The sequence below is a fragment of the Erinaceus europaeus genome, chromosome 14, assembly GCF_950295315.1.
Source record: "Erinaceus europaeus chromosome 14, mEriEur2.1, whole genome shotgun sequence".
In the NCBI taxonomy this organism is placed as follows: Eukaryota; Metazoa; Chordata; class Mammalia; order Eulipotyphla; family Erinaceidae; genus Erinaceus; species Erinaceus europaeus.
This window is the reverse complement of record NC_080175.1, coordinates 60101846-60120126: the sequence shown is the minus strand read 5'-3', so window position 1 is coordinate 60120126 and position 18281 is coordinate 60101846.

Genomic DNA, 18281 nt, shown 5'->3' with positions numbered 1-18281 from the left:
TTTAGTTATATTCCAAAAAGCCCATACTATGCTAGTGTTTTTCCTGAGCCTGCAATGTAATATGCAGGTGGACCCAAGCTATTGTCTGGGGAGATGATGTCATGGCTGGAAAAAGGGCTAGACTGTGGCATCAGGTGATTGGCAGGGCTAAAAATACTACATATGCCTCCCACAAGTGCCTTAGACCTAAAAAAAAAAAAAGGTAAATTTCTTGGGTTTCTGAAAATAATTTATCATTTTTGTCCTTTTTACTTTTTCTGTTTCCTTTTATTGACATTGAGGGGGGGTAATGCTTCTTTACAGTGCATTCATTGATAAATGCATACACATAATTCAGTTCTCTTTTGTCTATGTTTATTTTTCTAATTTTGTTAGATAGGATAAAGAGAAATTAAGAGAGGAAGGGGAAATAGAAAGACGGTGAAAAAAAACAGACATCTGTAAACCCGCTTAACAGATTATGGAGAGGACCCCCTACAGGTGGGTAGCCAGGCTCAAATCAAGGTGTCTCCACTCGGTGATATATGTGCACTCAGCCAGGTGCAACACTGCCAGGTCCTTTTACATGATTTTGTCTACTACTTTATATATTTGTTTTGGTAGTAAATTACATATATATTCCCTTAATTTATTAGTTAAGAAAATTATAGTAGAGGTTACTAACTATTCTGGAACATGGAATTATAACCTAAAGAGAAAGATAGAGTAGCTTACGTTCCACACTTGGAAGAATAACATTTATTGTTAGAAAATATGTATGAGGAAATTTATGGCAAATCAAATGGACTCTAGAATGTTTTTTCAAACAGATGACTGCTAGATTCTGGCTTAAGGTAGTGCTGGGGGCTGAACCTAGAACCTTTGGTTCCTCAGGCCTAAAAATCTTTTTTGCATAACCATTATGCTGCCTCCCTAGCCCCTAGAATATTTATTCTTTTTTTGTCAATTATGCCTTTAATAATCACATTTTCCTGTTGGCTAATATCCAAATGGTGATCCTTAGGGATCTGGGAACAGCTATTTTTGCAAGCTGGATTTCCTAACGACATAGAAACAGCTCTGTTAGATTAATGAGCTGCAATGTCTACCATGCAGTATTCTCAGGATGAGTTACCAATTCTGCAGTCCAGTTTTACGTATTGCTCCCAATTGGATGAATACCAAATTTGTCTGATGTTACTGATGTCTGGGTTTTGAGGTGTGTGTGTGTGTGTGTGTGTGTGGTGTTGGTTTGATACATTGTTCTACTGAATAACATAAAAGTGAATCTGATTGGATATAACAAAACATATTGCAATTTTTTTTCCTAGCAATGGTTTTATCTGGTTGCAGGCTTAGAAGAAAAAGCAGTATCTTTTTCTCCATAAAGTCAACTATTTTTTCCAGACAGTGAAGTGCAGGGTGCAGGAGGGTAGAGAAAGATCACAGCACTGAAACATCCCTCGATGTGGTGGACTCATACTTGAGTTATGCACAATGCACACGCCAGAACTACACACTAACCAAGTGAACTAATTTCTTGACTTGACAAAATTATCCTGAAATTCATTTTTAATAATTCTGGATAGAATAAGCACTAGAGGGAGTCGGGTGGTAGCACAGCAGGTTAAGAGCTCATGGCAAGAAGCACAAGTGCCAGCATAAGGATCCCACTTCAAGCCTTTGGTTCCCCACATGCAGGGGAGTCGCTTCACAGGCTGTGAATCAGGTCTGCAGGTGTCTATCTTCTTTCCCCCTCTCTGTCTTTCCCTCCTCTCTCCATTTCTCTCTGTCCTATCCAGCAACAATTACATCAGTAACAATAATAATAACTACAACAACAATAAAAAAGAAACAAGGGCAACAAAAGGGAAATAAATAAATATAAAAAATTTAAAAATATAATGCCCTAGAGTTTTTATCAACATGAAGGCACAAATAACTAAATATATAATTTTGATCTTTACTGTAGGTCATCAAAGAGACTAGGAATAAAAATGCTTTACTCAAGGGGACAGGTGGTGGCTCACTTGGCTGAGCACCCATCTTGTTATGTGCAAAACCTTGGTTAAAGCCCCCAGGCCCCACCTATGGGAATGGGGAGTTTTCACAAGCAGTGAAGCAGTGCTTCAGGTATCTCTCTCTTTCTCTGTCTCCCCCTTTCCTCTCACTTTCTTTCCTTTCAAATAAAGTAAAAATAAATGGAAAAGATGGCCACTAGGAGCAGTGAATCTATCATGCAGCCACGATGCCTCAGCAATAACTCAGATGCAAAAAAAAAAAGTAATGCAATGTTTCCACAATACATACAATAAGTGATTTTTTCTTTTATTTAAACTGAAATAATACTTTATTCATGACGTTTTGATATACAGGGTTGTTGACACAGAGGTAGATCCCATGTTTCCAAAAGATAGGTGTCTGTATACCTGAGCCTTCATCTCATCACCGGCAGTAGATGTGCTTCACATAAACCCTCCCTATTCATGTTTTTTTTTTTTCCAATAAGGAAACCACCCTGAGAATTCCCCATACAGTTGTAGATTCCTCTCTGTGAGGGACTTGCAACCTACTCTGACTTATACAGAATAGCTCTAGGACAGGTTATTCCAATGACTTGATTTTCTCCAGGAAGTAATACATTTCACTCATTTGTTTCACATTTTCAGGACTTCTGATGAACAAAACACTCTACACATGCATATAAAAAGATATTAGCTCTCTGGATAGCTTCAACAGTAGTGCTTTTCCCAGTCTAGCTAAAGGGAAAAAGTAGCTTAATGATAGAGAAAAGTTGATTTGTGAATTATAAACCATATGATAAGGGAGTCTGGTGGTAGCACAGCAGGTTAAGTGCAGGTGGTGCTGTTGGAGCCCCCCCCACTCCCCATCCCCGGCTCCCCACCTGCAGGGGAGTCCCTTCACAGGTGGTACAGCAGGTCTGCTGGTGTCTATCTTTCTCTCCCCCTCTCTGTCTTCCCCTCCTCTCTCCATTTCTCTCTGTCCTATCCAACAACAACAATAATAACTACAACAATAAAACAACAAGGGCCACAAAAGGGAGTAAATAAATAATAATAAAAAAAACCTATGATACATGCCCAAGGAGATTCAAGGGGATTGCCATGATCTTATTCATAGGCAAAATCCAGTGCAAATTATTCTTATCAACAAGTGTACTTAATCTCTCTTCTCCTACTTCTTATGAAGTTATTATTTCTATATATTATTAATGTAAATACCTTGCTAAAATCACCTTCCATTAGAAGAGATTACTTCAGCTTCATAATAAAAAACGCATGAATATCTGCTTTCTTTCATGCATGATCTTAGCTTAAGATAAGTGCAAAATGATATACACACAATAATCATAATATACTCATAATATACTCATATATGTGTGGGTATATATGCTTAACTCAGAAGGAACAGGGAAATGTGATATATAGATATAGATATAGATATAGATATAGATATAGATATAGATATAGATATAGATCACATATATGTGTCTCACTTTCCCTTAACTATTCTGACTTCAGATAAGAATATTTGTTGGGACTGGGCAGTAGCACAGTGGGTTAAGTGCACATGGTTCAAAGCACAAAGGCCGGCATAAAAATCCCGGTTTTAAGCCCCCATTCCCCAGGTGGTGAAATAGGTCTGCAGGTGTCTGTCTTTCTCTCCCCCTCTCTGTCATCCCCTCCTCTTTCCATTTCTCTCTTTCCTATCCAGCAACAACAACAGTAATAACAACAACAATAAAGATAAACAACAAGGGCAGCAAAAAGGAGGGAAAAAAGAATATTTGTTAATCAAATTCTCAGTTCACTCTTGTTGATTTCCCCCTAACAACAGTGTTCACAAGTTTTAAGGATAAATGTCATTTTCAGATATTTTTAGATTAGAATTGATTAGACTACTATTCCATTTATAAATGAATTACCACTGGACCATGGCCAGTTTGATGACATTAATTTGTGTGACATTTTGCAAAGCAAATCTGTCATTAACCTTCTAGTTCAGCTTCACGTGTGAAGTAACCTGCAACAACCTTTTATAAACTTGAAATGCAGTTAAAGAATTAACAAGAACCAGTTAAAACTTCATACATATAGATGAGTTACTTAAGAATAGGAAGGTCAGTTTTAAACAAGGGGTAATTTAATAAACACTAAATTTGATGTCTTAAGTTTGTATTCATGGTAACAGTTCAGAATTCACTGTTACTGGAATGGTACTCTAGTTTTCAGTATTTGTGTGGGTACAGGTCTGAGATTAGAAAGCAAAATGTAAAATAAGGGATTTTACTTAAAAAAAAAAATAATAATGGTGTTTGCTGCAAGGAAGTTAACACACTACTGTTTCGTGTCCTGAAATTACAAATTCAGTCTTTGGCTATACCATAGGCCAGATCTGAATAATGAGCCCTTCTCTTCCCTTCTCTTCCCTTCCCTTCCCTTCCCTTTCCTTCCCTTCCCTTCCCTTCCCTTCCCTTCCCTTCCCTTCCCTTCCCTTCCCTTCCCTTCCCTTCCCTTCCCTTCCCTTCCCTTCCCTTCCCTCCCCTTCCCTTCCTTCACCTCCCCTGCCCTCCCCTTCTCCTTCTCTCTCTTTCCCTCCCCCAAGATGTGTTCCTTATGAAAATAAATAAATATCATTTAAAAATTAAATATTAGTTATAATAACAATAGATAAACAAGTAAATTAAGGAGCTAGAAAGAGTAATTTTTTAATTTAGTTATATGAGTATAAACATATGTATATTATTTAAATACTTTTCAATTTGAAATATAGCCCAAACACCTATGGACATTGAATCTCTGACAAAGGTGCCAGATTATTAGATGGGAGAAAGAGAGTCTTTTCAACAGATGATGTTGGAAAAAGTGGGTTGAAACATGCTGCAGAATGAAACTGAACAACTATATTTCTCCAAACACAAAAGTAAATGCCAAATGGATCAAGGACTAGGACGTTAGACAGAAACTATTAAATACTTAGTGGACAATATTGGAAGAACTTTTTTCCATATAACTTTTTATAGGCATCTTAAATGATAGGAATCCAACTACAAAGAAGACTAAATAAAAAATAAAATGATAGGACTGTATCTAATTAGAAAGCTCCATAGACATAGCAAGAGAAACCACCACCAAAACAAAAATAATGGGAGAAGGTCTGTACATGCTATACATCAGACAAGAGGCTAATAACCAAAATATATAAAGAGTGCACCAAACTCAGCAACCCCATCCAAAAGTGGGTAGAGGATATGAACAGAAAATTCACAATAGCAGAGATTCAAAAGGCCAACAAGCATATGAAAAAAATACTCCAAGTCAGTATGCCACCAATCTAGAGAATCTTAAAGAAGTGGACTAGTTCCTAGATACATATGAACTTCCAAAATTAAATAAAGAAGGACTAAAAAATATGAATAGGGCAATCACAGCAAAATAAATCTAAACAGAAATCAAAAACTTTCCCAACAATAAAATTCTATGACCAGATAGTTTTATAAATGAATTCCACAAAGTCTTTAAGGAAGAACTAATACCTCTATTCTGAAAACTCACTGAAAGATTGAAAATACAAGAACACTCCGCTCCAGCTTCTATGGAGTCAACATCACTCTGATACCAAAAGAAGACAAGGATAAAATAAAAAAAGAAAATTACTGACCAATATCTTTGATGAACATAGATGTTGAAATATTGAGCACAATTCTAGCCAACTGGATACAACAGTATGTTAAAAAAAAAGTTCATCGTAACCAAGTGGGGTTTATCCCAGAGATGCAAGGTTGGTTTAATATACATAAGTCAATCAACATGATCCACCACATCAATAAATACAAGACCAAAAACCACATGGTTCTATAAATAGGTACAGAGAAAGCCTTTGACAAAATACAACACCTCTTTATTATCAAAACGCTACAAAAAATGGGAATAGATGGAAAATTCCTGAAAATAGTGGAGTATATATATAGCAAACCAATAGCCATCATCATACTCAATGGTGAAAAACTGGAAACATTTCCCCTCAGTTCAGGTATTAGACAGAGCTGCCCACTATCACCATTACTACACAACATAGTGTTGGAAGTTCTTGCCATAGCAATAAGACAGGAGCAGTGAATTAAAGGGATACAGATGGAAGAGAAGTCAAACTCTCCTTATTTGCAGATGATATGATAGTATACATAGAAAAATCTAAATAATCCAGCAAGAAGCTTTTGGAAATTATCAGGCAATATAGTTAGGTGTTAGGATACAAAATTAGCATATGAAAGTAGCATATCTTCATTCAGTTGGAATAAGAATAAATCCAAAGTCAATTCCCCTTACAATAGCAACAAAAACAATAAAGTATCTAGAAATAAACCTAACAGAAGAAGTAAAAAACATATACTGAAAATTTAGTTATTATTTAAGGAAATAGAGAAAGATGCAATGAAGTGGAAAGATATTCCATGTCAATGGGTTGGAAGTATTAACAATACTAAAATGAATATACTACCCAGAGCCATATACAAATTTAATGCAATCTCCATCAAGATCCCAAACACATTTTTTAGGAATATAGAACAAAAACTACAAGTGTTTATCTGGAACCAGAAAAGATCTAGAATTGTCAAAACAATCTTGAAAAGAAAGAATAGAAATGGAGGCATCACACTCCCAGATCTCAAATTGTATTATAGGACCATTTCAATCAAAACTGCCCAGTACTGGAACATAAATAGACACACTGACCAATGGAATAGAATTGAGAGACCAGAAGTAAGCCCCCACACCTATGGACATCTAATCTTGACAAAGGGGCCCAGACTACTAAATGGGGAAAGGAGAGTCTCTTCAGAAAATGGTGTAGAAAAAAATGGGTTGAACCATTCAGAAGAATGAAAATGAACCACTATATTTTACCAAATACAAAAGTAAATTCCAAATGGATCAAGGACTTGGATGTTAGACCAGAAACGATCATCTTCATATGTCATACATCAGACAAGAGGCTAATAACCAAAATATATGAAGAGCTTGCCAAACTCAACAACAAGAAAACAAATGACCCCATCCAAAAATGGGGAGAGGACATGGACAGAATATTCAGAACAAAAGAGATTTGAAAGGCTGACAAACACATGAAAAAATGCTTCAAGTCATTGATTGTCAGAGAAATGCAAAGAAAGACAATAGTGAGATATCATTTCACTCCTGTGAAAATGTCATACATCAGAAAAGGTAGCAGCAACAGATGCTGGAGAGGTTGTGGGGACAAAGGAACCCTCCTGAACTTCTGTTAGGAATATAAATTATTCCAACCCCTGGAGAGAACAGTCTGGAGAACTCACAAGGCTAGACATGGAATTACCCTATGACCCTGCAATTCTCCTGGGGATATATTCTAGGAACCCAACACACCCATCCAAAAGGATATGTGTACACATATGTTCATAGCAGCACAATTTGTTTTAAGATTCTTTTTTAAAAAAATATTTATTTTACTTATTTATTCTCTTTTGTTGCCCTTGTTGTTTTATTATTGTAGTTGTAGTTGTTGTTGTTGGATAGGATGGAGAGGAAGAGGGGAAGACAAAGAGGGGGAGAGAAAGACACCTACAGACCTGCTTCACCACCTGTGAAGCGACTCCCTTGCAGGTGGGGAGCTGGGGCTTGACCTGGGATCCTTATGCTGGTCCTTGTGCTTTGTGCCACTTGCACTTAACCTGAGTAGCACAATTTGTAATAGTCAAAACCTGGAAACAACCTGGTTGTCCAACAACAGATGAGTGACTGAGAAAGCTGTGATATATATATATATATATTGAAATCTCAGTTATTAAATGATTTCACCATTTTCACCACATCTTGGATGGAGCTTGGAAAATCTTGTGAAGTGAGTTAAGTCCGAAAAAAAGGGTGAACATGGGATGATATTGCTCACAGGCAAAAGTTGAAAAACAAGACTGGAAGAGAGAACACTAAGCAGAACTTGGAATGAACTTGGTGTATTGCACTAAAGTAAAAGACTCTGGTGTGGGAAGTTAGGGGAGGGTTCAGGTTCTGAAACATGATGGCAGAGGACCTAGAAGGGGTTGTACTGCTAAGTGGAAAATTGGGAAATATTATGAATGTGCAAACTAGTGCATTTCCTCTAGACTGTAAAACATTAATACCCTAATAAAAGAAAAATAATTTAAAATGCAAATATCAACTATAACCCAGTCTATAAAATTAATTTTAGATTTATTCCATGTTGTATAATACCCTAATAAAAGAAAAATAATTTAAAATGCAAATATCAACTATAACCCAGTCTATAAAATTAATTTTACTCCATGTTGTATATATTTCATATATATTTAATAAGTGATTTTATATATGATATATATACATAGAGAAATATGAAGTATATTTGCGATGCATCTATTTAAATTTTATTTATTGCTTAGATATGGCCAGAATCAAGAGGGAAGGGGGTGATAGAGAAGGTGAGAGACAGAGAGAAACCTATAGCACTGCGTCACCACTCCCAAAGCTTTCCCCCTGCAGGTGGGAATTGGGGCTCGAACCTTGGTCCTTGATCATTGTAATAAGTGCACTCAGTTAACCTCAAGACCACCTGGCTCCTGTTATGCATCTTTCCATATGTGCATGCTACTTTTAAGTATCAACTTTCTATATAATGGCATCTTCATGTCTATTGCAAGTCATCAAAAAAAAAAATCTCCAAGTCAATGATTGTCAGAGAAATTTAACTAAAAACAACAATGAGATACTACTTCATTCATGTGAGAATGTCTTACATCCTAAAAGGTAGCAGCAACAAATGCTGGAGAGTTTGTGGTTGGACTAATTTATATTCCTGCACTACTGTTAGGAATATAAATTAGTCCAACCCCTGTGGAGAATTCTCACAAGGCTAGAAATGGATGTACCCTATGACCCTGTAATTCTTCTCCTGGGGGATATATCCTAAGGAGACAAACATACCCATCCAAAAATATTTGTTCATAGCAGTACAATTTGTAATAGCCAAAACCTGGAAGCAACCCAGGTGTCCAACAACAGATGGGTGGCTGAGTAAATCGTGATCTATATACACAATGGAATATTACTCAGCTATTAAAAATTGTGAATTCTCCAGTTGGGCAGTAATGCAGCCGGTTAAGCTCTCACGTGGCGCAAATCTCAAGGACTGGTGTAAGGAATCCAGTTTGAGCCCCTGGCTCCCCATCTACAGGGGCGTCACTTCACAGGCAGTGAAGCAGGTCTGCAGGTGTCTATCTTTCTCTCCCCCTCTCTGTCTTCCTCTCCTCTCTCCATTTCTCTCTGTCCCATCTAACAACGACAACATCAATAACAACAACAATAATAACTATAACAACAATAAAATACAGCAAAGTCAACAAAAGGGAAAATAAAAAAATACTTAAAAAAAACAGTGAATTCACCGTTTTCAGCCCATCTTGTATGGAACTTGAAGAAATCATGTTAAGTGAAATAAGTCAGACACAAAAGAGTGAATATGGGATGATCTTACTCATAGAAAGAAGATGAAAAACAACTTCATAAGTGAAAACACTAAGCAGAACTTGGACTGGAGTTGGTATATTGCACCAAGTTAAAAGACTATGGTGTGTGTGTGTGTTGGGCGTGGGGCAGGGTTCAGGTCCTGGAACATGATGGCAGAGGAGGACATAGTGGAAGTTGTATTGATATGTGGACATTGTATAAATGTGTAAACTATTGTATTTTACTGTCAACTATAAACCGCTAACCCCAATAAAGAAGTAAGAAGAAAACTGAGAAGTGTTACATGTGTACAAACTATTATATGATACTGTTGAATGTAAACCATTAGTCCTTAAATAAAGAAATTATATATATATATATAACATATATATATATATATCATTGCATTATATCATTATTTGACTCAGGCTGATAGCATTAAAATTAGCATGTTTAAACATTAAATTAACCAATGAAATTCATTTGTGTCATTAATATTAATCTCAATCAGTAAGAAAATATTCCTATAGTTTGGTTTGACAGGATATTTCTGTAATGTTTTATTGTGGGTATTAATGGTTTACAGTTACCAGTAAATATGGTAATTGGTACATTTGACAGCATATTTCTTGTTATAACTGTTATACATGAATTTTTTATATGTTTAATGTATATAAAATGTCCTTATTCAGAAAAACATTTCAGAATCTTTAATCATAAATATTAGCAATTTATTTTTTCTTAAAATTTTGTGCTTATTCTAACATATTACATTGAAAATAGTGAATCTAAATTATATGATTAACTTCCACTTTTTTTTTCATGTATCATGCCAGAGAAAAACAGCCATCTCTCTTGGTTAATTTTAAGTGTTAAATTGGATGACCATAGGTGGCCAAGATTAAACATTTTGCTTCTTGAAATGCTATTCTGGCAAAATTCTCTAAGAAATCTGAGGCAAATAATAATAAAAAAATTCATACCTTCTGTGTCAAAATATATACGGAGTAGTTGTAAAAACTGTTCATCTTAACACTTAAAGGCTACAATGACTTAATATCAAAAAATCATGTTTCATAATCTGGTGATTTCAAAATTATTTTTAAATGTCTCACTATTTAATTTATTATAGAACTAGAGAGAAATTGAGAGGGAAGGGGGAGATAGAGATGGAGAAATTGCTATAGCCCTGCTTCATCCTCATGAAGCTTCCTCACTGAAGATGAGGACTGAGGGCTTGAACCCATATCTGTGCACAGTGTTATGTATGCACTCAACCTGGTGCACCACCACCTGGCCCTTGTGGTTTCAAAATACTTTAGAATCAAACACTAGTACTATGTTTATCATTTCTCTTATTCGATAAGTTAGTCGTCAGAATATTGTATATTTATAAAAGCTACATTTCTGTTCATGATTTAATTTTTTCTAAAGACTTCATACCCATTGCCCATATGACAGTCAGAGTTAAGGTAAGCATGTAATGTTCATATTATAATAGAAAAAGAAAAATTATTTGTCCTGAAATGAGATGGATATGTCAAAAACTAATAGATGGTATTTTATGAAGACTAATTTCACTGAGATATTTGAAGTATAATGTATACATCCCTAAAGCCTGAGATAGCATGAGAGGTAGGCAGACATTCTCAAAGATGAATTGTTACCTGAAGATGAAGCATCTCATTTCAGCTCAGTTCAAATGTTGCCTTCCATGACCAATATTGAAATGACATAATTGAACAGAGTAGAATACATTGGCTTGGATGAAATTTGTAAGAGTCAATTAAGATATCTCATTCTGATTTCAAATTAGTCATTATCATTATCATTTTATATTATGCTCTTAGACCAGAAAAATTAACTTAAAAAATCTTGTTGGTTTTTGAAAACTGAGGATATATAACATCATCAATTCATTATTTGATAAAATCTTGACTTATAAAAAAGCTATCAAGTCATTGTTAAATTATAGACATATCTTAGAATAATTTAAGGATTTGCACAATTGTGCCTATCACTGGCAAAAAACCAGCTGGAGAAATTTCAGTTTCAATATATGAGACGTTCAATTTCAATATATGAGAAGTTTCAATATATGAGAACATTATAACTTTTTGAATTGTGAGAAATAAAACAGCTTTAAGAATGTATCCCTATCGCTTCTCGGCCTTTTGGCTAAGATCAAGAATGTATCCCTACTCTCGTCTCTTCTCCCCTTTTTATTTTTATTTCTCTCTTTATTCCTGGTATTGTACCCTGCAAAAACTAAAGTTTTGTCAATGGTGTTGAATTAGGTATCGCAGAAGCAGGAGCATGATTCTACAAAAACAGCCCTTTTAGGAATGTCAGCTTTATTAAACCAAGCCTATTTTGAAGTAATAGACCCAGCACCTAAATGTCAGGAGGACTACATAGCAAACTGATGAGAGAAAATAAAATTGTGTAAGATTGAGATTTATAGACAAATAATTTTCTCCCTGATTTGTGTTGAATTGTCTTGAGCTATAGTACTGTCTGTATATTTGCAGGTAATTTCAGCATCAGATTTATGTCTTCATCTCATTTAAAACACACACCTTCATAAAGTGTACACTTTCTTTATCCTCCTATAAACAGTGGCATTTTCTCCACTTCTTCACGAAAGAGTAAAACATAAAAATAAGCTTGTTTCTCATACAATGTGTATTTAAGAATACTGCATTTCAGACATAGCAAAAATATTCAAAACAAAATTATAGGGATAACACCTAATCAATCCTTGAAGAGGGGTCTTTTTTTTCCGTTTTAGATGATTTGACATTATAAAGTAGTAGAAATAGCCCAACAGAGAGTCAGAGTTTTGTCCCTGAGTACTATTCCATCTTTAAATTTCATTCTTATCTTTGCAATATAGATAATACAGTATAGTAGAAAGTTCCTGAATCCCCTGCTACTTCTGACAGGCCCTTATATAAATTAAAAGCCACCTAAGCTTAAGTATTTATAATTATAACATTTCACTAAGATGAAAGTGTGTTGACATCTGATTAATATGGAGTGTCATGGGTGTTCTAATGATCTTAAAGAGGTTTCTAGTCCTTTTTCCAGCCATGACATCATCTCCCCAGACAATAACTTAGATCCATCTGCATATCAGATTTCAGGCTCAGGGGAAAAAAAGAAAATGATATTGCATCCACTGATCCCAACCTAATCAATGAAATGAGTACCATCTCAGCATGCTTCACTTCAGACTTTGTCCAGAGATGTCAGGCATGGAATGTCAATCCTTCACCCTCATTGCTCAGGTGAGATCTTTCCTTTCATTGTATTCTCTGATTCCAGGAGGTTCACTTCCTAATAAAGTCCCAAAACCTAGAGATAGACCAAGTCCCATAAGGTAGAGCATATGTTCACATGTATCCATAAATTAGAGAAAAATGTATACCTGAAAGCAAAAATACAAAATAGTCTGTAGTGAGTCACTATAAAGTTCATAATGAAATAGGGTCTACTTAGACTTAGATACCCTCCTCACTACTTCCTATTACACTTCTCTCAGTCACTGAAAAGCTAACCTTAGCAAAGCAAGGACTGCAAAAGTTGAATAAGAGTCTGGCATACATTCATGATGACTCTTTAGTCACTATAGGTCCATCCCATCAGCTGGGACCCTTTTCGGGGAGTCCTGAGATTCACAAAAAAGCATGATGGGCCTAGACCTCGAATAAATCCCTCTCTTCATTGTTGCAGTCATTTCTATCAGGAACAAGACAATAGACCCCTTTGTGGGCCCCCATAGGACCTTGCTCTCAACTTGGATCAACAATGGTAGAGAATGTTCCATCCTCCAAAGGACAACTGGATAACTTACTCTATGCTACACCTGAAGAAGATAGGTCCTGATATTGGGGCAGCTTGGAATGTTCCTACTCATGACCACAGAATGAGAGCTCAGATCTACAGGGATGCAGAGGTCACGTGGGCTCCTAAGCTGAATATGGGCTCCAGATCACATCATATTGATGGGCTTTATAGTCAACAATATTTATACACCTTTCCCATATTAGGGAGATACTCTCTTCCCTGATCCAACTTTCTGGTACTTTTTCCAGCCATAACATCATCTCCCCAGACAATAACTTGAATCCACCAGCATATCAGATATCAGGCTCAGGGGAAAAAAGAAAAAAAATAGTATAGCCACAGGCCTTTTGGAATAAAACTAAAATATGCCTACTAGCTATCTACAGAATGGAGGCTCCCCCAACCCTTCATCTGCACTATTACAGACTTTAGGTCCATGATTGGTCAATAATTTGTTTGGCTTTGTATGTTAACTCTCTTTTCAACCACCAGGTTCCAGATGCTGGCATGATGCCGACCACACTTCCCTGGACAGATGACCCCACCGTTGTGCCCTGGAGCTCTGCTTACCCAGAGCCCTTCCGCACTAGGGAAAGAGAGAGACAGGCTGGGAGTATGGATCAACCTGTCAGCTCCCATGTTCAGCAGGTAAGCAATTACAGAAGCCAGACATTCTACCTTCTGCATCCCACAATGACCTTGGGTCCATACTCCCAGAGGGTTAAAGAATAGGAAAGCTATCAGGAGAGGGAATGGTATACAGAGTTCTGATGGTGGGAATTGTGTGGAGTTGTATCCCTCTTATCCTATGGTTTAGTCAATGTTTCCTTTTTATAAGTATTTTTTTAAAGAGTACAATTCTCACACACATCTGCCTCAGCTTTGTTCTAGTCTCACAGAGGCATATGTAAAGAATTCATAAGAATTAAACAAAAGTCTGGGCAGTAACAATCAGTTGATTGCACACATTCCCCTACAGAAGAACCTGGGTTCAAACTTCTGGTTCCCACCTGCAGGGAGAAGCTTTATAAGTGATGAAGCAGTACTGCAGATGTCTCTTTGCCTCTCTCCCTTTCTTCTCTCCTGCTTCCCTCTGAATTTATTTCTATCCTATCAAACAAATAAATTAACATTTTAAAGAAATTATACCAAAAAAAATCTCTAAATATTAGATCTATACAACACACTAGGGGCAATTTTTAAAAATGTGACTTGTTCTAGGAATGATATGCAAGTCCTATTAAAAGATCAACACTACTTATTAATTATTGGGGTTTTTTGTAGATAAAGACAGACTAAGCTGTAGACAGAGAGGGGGACAGAGATCACAGTAACAAAACCTCCTTCAACATGCTAGGAACCTCGCTCAAGCCAAGGATAAACACATAGCAAAACAGCTCAGGATTCAGCTATTTCACAAGCCTCAAACTTGTATTTCTTATGACTCACCACTTCAAACAGAAATCTAACCTCAACTTGTACAGAATTTTAAGACACTTAATTTTCGTTAAAATCCATTCATCTTTTACCACACATCACCCATTGAACTTGCCAATTTTCACTAAATGTTAACATTTTAAATTATCTAGAACTTTGGTAGTGAGTGTGGTGTGTAATTATACTCTGTAATCTTTTAAAACAAAATAAAAATAAAATTTTGGGCATTTAACATGAACTTTGATTAAACTTTACTCTATCTCTTATATAATATTATTACATCTACTTCCATTTTTGTCTTACTAATTACATAAAAAGGATGAAAATGTCAGCTGGTATAGACAGTGCCACTTGAAAGAATGTTTATAGAATTCATTATTGTCATGGTACCAACTGGTTATTATTTTAGCACCAGGCCCTAGACACTAGATTGCACATTTTAGTAAGTCCTTTATTTAAGTTGTCTTAAAGGGTAAACATCCTGATTTTAATAATGAGCAAACTCAAGCACAGAGGAGTACGTTAACTCCCATGACATCACAAAGCTAGAAACACATATTATAAACCAACTTCTTGGTATTCAGATATTCTGCCATCATCTGTCCAGTCTAGAGAAGAAAAGGTTTGCACTTTATCATATTTAAGCATGCAACAGACACATGAATAAAACTGGGACCATTATGCTGGTCCTTGCACTTTGCACCACTAGCGCTTTACCCACTGCGCTACCACCTAACTTCCTCCTCTGTTCTTTTCATTTCTTTTTTTTTTTTTATTTAAGAAAGGATTAATTAGGGAGTCGGGCGGTAGTGCAGCGGGTTAAGCGCAGGTGGCGCTAAGCACAAGGACCAGCGGAAGGATCCCGGTTCGAGCCCTCGGCTCCCCACCTGCAGGGGAGTCACTTCACAGGCGGTGAAGCAGGTCTGCAGGTGTCTGTCTTTCTCTCCCCCTCTCTGTCTTCCCCTCCTCTCTCCATTTCTCTCTGTCCTATCCAACAACAATGACATAAATAATAACTACAAAAACAAAACAACAAGGGCAACAAAAGGAATAAATAAAAATTAATTAATTAATTAATTAATTAAAAAAAAGAAAAAAAGAAAGGATTAATTAACAAAACCATAGGGTAGGAGGGGTACAACTCCACACAATTCCCATCACCCAATCTCCATATCCCACCCCCTCCTCTGATAGCTTTCCCACTCTCTATCCCTCTGGGAGCATGGACCCAGGGTCATTGTGGGTTGTAGAAGGTGGAAGGTCTGGCTTCTATAATTGCTTCCCTGCTGAACATAGGCGTTGACTGGTGGGTCCATACTCCCAGTCTGCCTCTCTCTTTCCCTAGTAGGGTGGGTCTCTGGGGAAGCAGAGCTCCAGGACAGATTGGTGGGGTGTTCAGTCCAGGGAAGCCTGGCTGGAATCATGATGACATCTGGAATCTGGTGATTGAAAACAGAGTTAACATACAAAGCCAAAAAATTGTTGAGCAATCATGGACCCAAAGCTTGGAATAGTGGTGAGGAAGTGTTAGGGGGATACTCACTGCAAACTCTAGTTTACTTCTGCTTTCAGGTATATATTTTGCAGTAGTTTAAGGATACTTGTGAAAATATGCCCTCTCTCACAGAAACTGGTGTATATCTAGGTTTTGGGACTTGGTTAGAAAGTGAACCACTTGAGATGGAATTAGAGTATACTATGAAAGGAAAGGTCTCACCTGAGTAATGAAGCTGAAGGGTTGTCATTCCACACGTGAGGTCTCTGGACACAGTCTGAAGTGAAGCATGTTGAGGTGGCAATCGTTGCATTGATTAGGTTGTAAGCTGCAGATGCAATATTATTTGATATGGATTGGGAGAGGCATACGGAAAAGAGGGCCCTATCCAAGGGTTCCAGGACTGAGGGAAGTAGAGACTTTATAGTGGAGGTATGAGGTTCCTGCTGTCTTAGGGTTCAAAAATATAATGGATAGTTAATGTTATCATCACATTATTTGGTAATTGGGTTAACTTTGAAAAGTCCTTTTGTTACGGTTTGCTGTACAGTACCCAGTATCTTGTATATAGCTGTGCTACTGGTTGCTTCTGATCTACTTGGTCTAGGCTTTTGAGAGAGTTGGCATATCAATTACAAAGCCTATATATTAAAAAGATTCAGTCTGTGTTTTAAAAAACTTCGAGACATACAATTAATTTTCCCCCTCTCATATTAATTAACTAGTGATTTTTATGACTACATTTTACTAGGAGTGTACAAAAACACCATTCCCACCAACAAAAGACTGTGTCCCATCCCTCCCACCCACTCACACCCCCCACTGACCCAGGAATATGCATGTCTACCCCTCACCACAGGGTTTTTACTTTGGTGCCCTACTTACAATTTGGTCAGGTCTTGCTTTTAGTTTCCCTTTCAGATCTTCTTACTCAACTTCTGTTGATGAGTGGGATCATCCCATACTCATCTTTATCGTTCTGACTTAGCTCACTAAACATAATTCCTACTATATCTGTCCAAGATGGGTCGGAGAAGGTGGGTTCATTGTTCATGATAGTTGTATAGTATTCCATTTTGTCTATATATACCACAGCTTTCTCAGCCACTCATCTGTTGTTGGGAACCTGGGTTGCTTCCAGGTTTTAGCTATTATGAATTCTGCTGCTATGAACACAGGAGTGTATACCTCTTTTTGGCTGGGTGTTATGGAGTCCTTGGGGTATAACCCCAGGAGAGGAATTACTGGATCATAGGAAGGTCCATGTCTAGGCTTGTGAGAGTTTTCCAGACTGCTCTCCACAGAGGCTGTACCAATTTACATTCCCACCAGCAATGTAAATGGGTTCCTCTGTCCCCACAACCTCTCCAGCATTTGTTGCTGCTGTCCTTTTTGATGTATGCCATTCTTACAGGAGTGAGGTGGTATCTTAGTGTTGTCTTAATTTGCATTTCTCTGACAATCAGTGACCTAGAGCGGTTCTTCATATGTTTGTTAGCCTATTGGACCTCCTCTGTAGTGAATGTTTTGTTCATATCCTCTGCCCATTTTGGATGAGGTCATTTGCTTTTTTGGTGCTAAGTTTGCTGAACTCTTTATATATTTTGGTGATTAGTTTCTGGTCTGATGTATGGCATGTGAAGACTTTCTCCCATTCTGTGAGGGGTCTCTTTGTTTGTTTAATGTTTTCTTTGGATATGCAGAAGCTTTTCAATATGATGTTGTCCCATTGGTTTGTTTCTGCTTTAGTCTTCCTTGCAATTGGGTTTGATTCATCAAAGATGTCCATGAGGTGTAGGTGGGAAAGTGTTTTACCAATGTTTTCCTCTAAGTATTTGATTGTTTCTGGTCTGACATACAGGACTTTGATCCATTTGGAGTTGATTTTTGTTTCTGGTGAGATAAAGTGTTTCAGTTTCATTCTTCTGCATGTTACAACCCAGTTTTCCCTGCACCATTTATTGAAGAAAGCCTACTTCTTCCATTTAATGCTTTGGGCC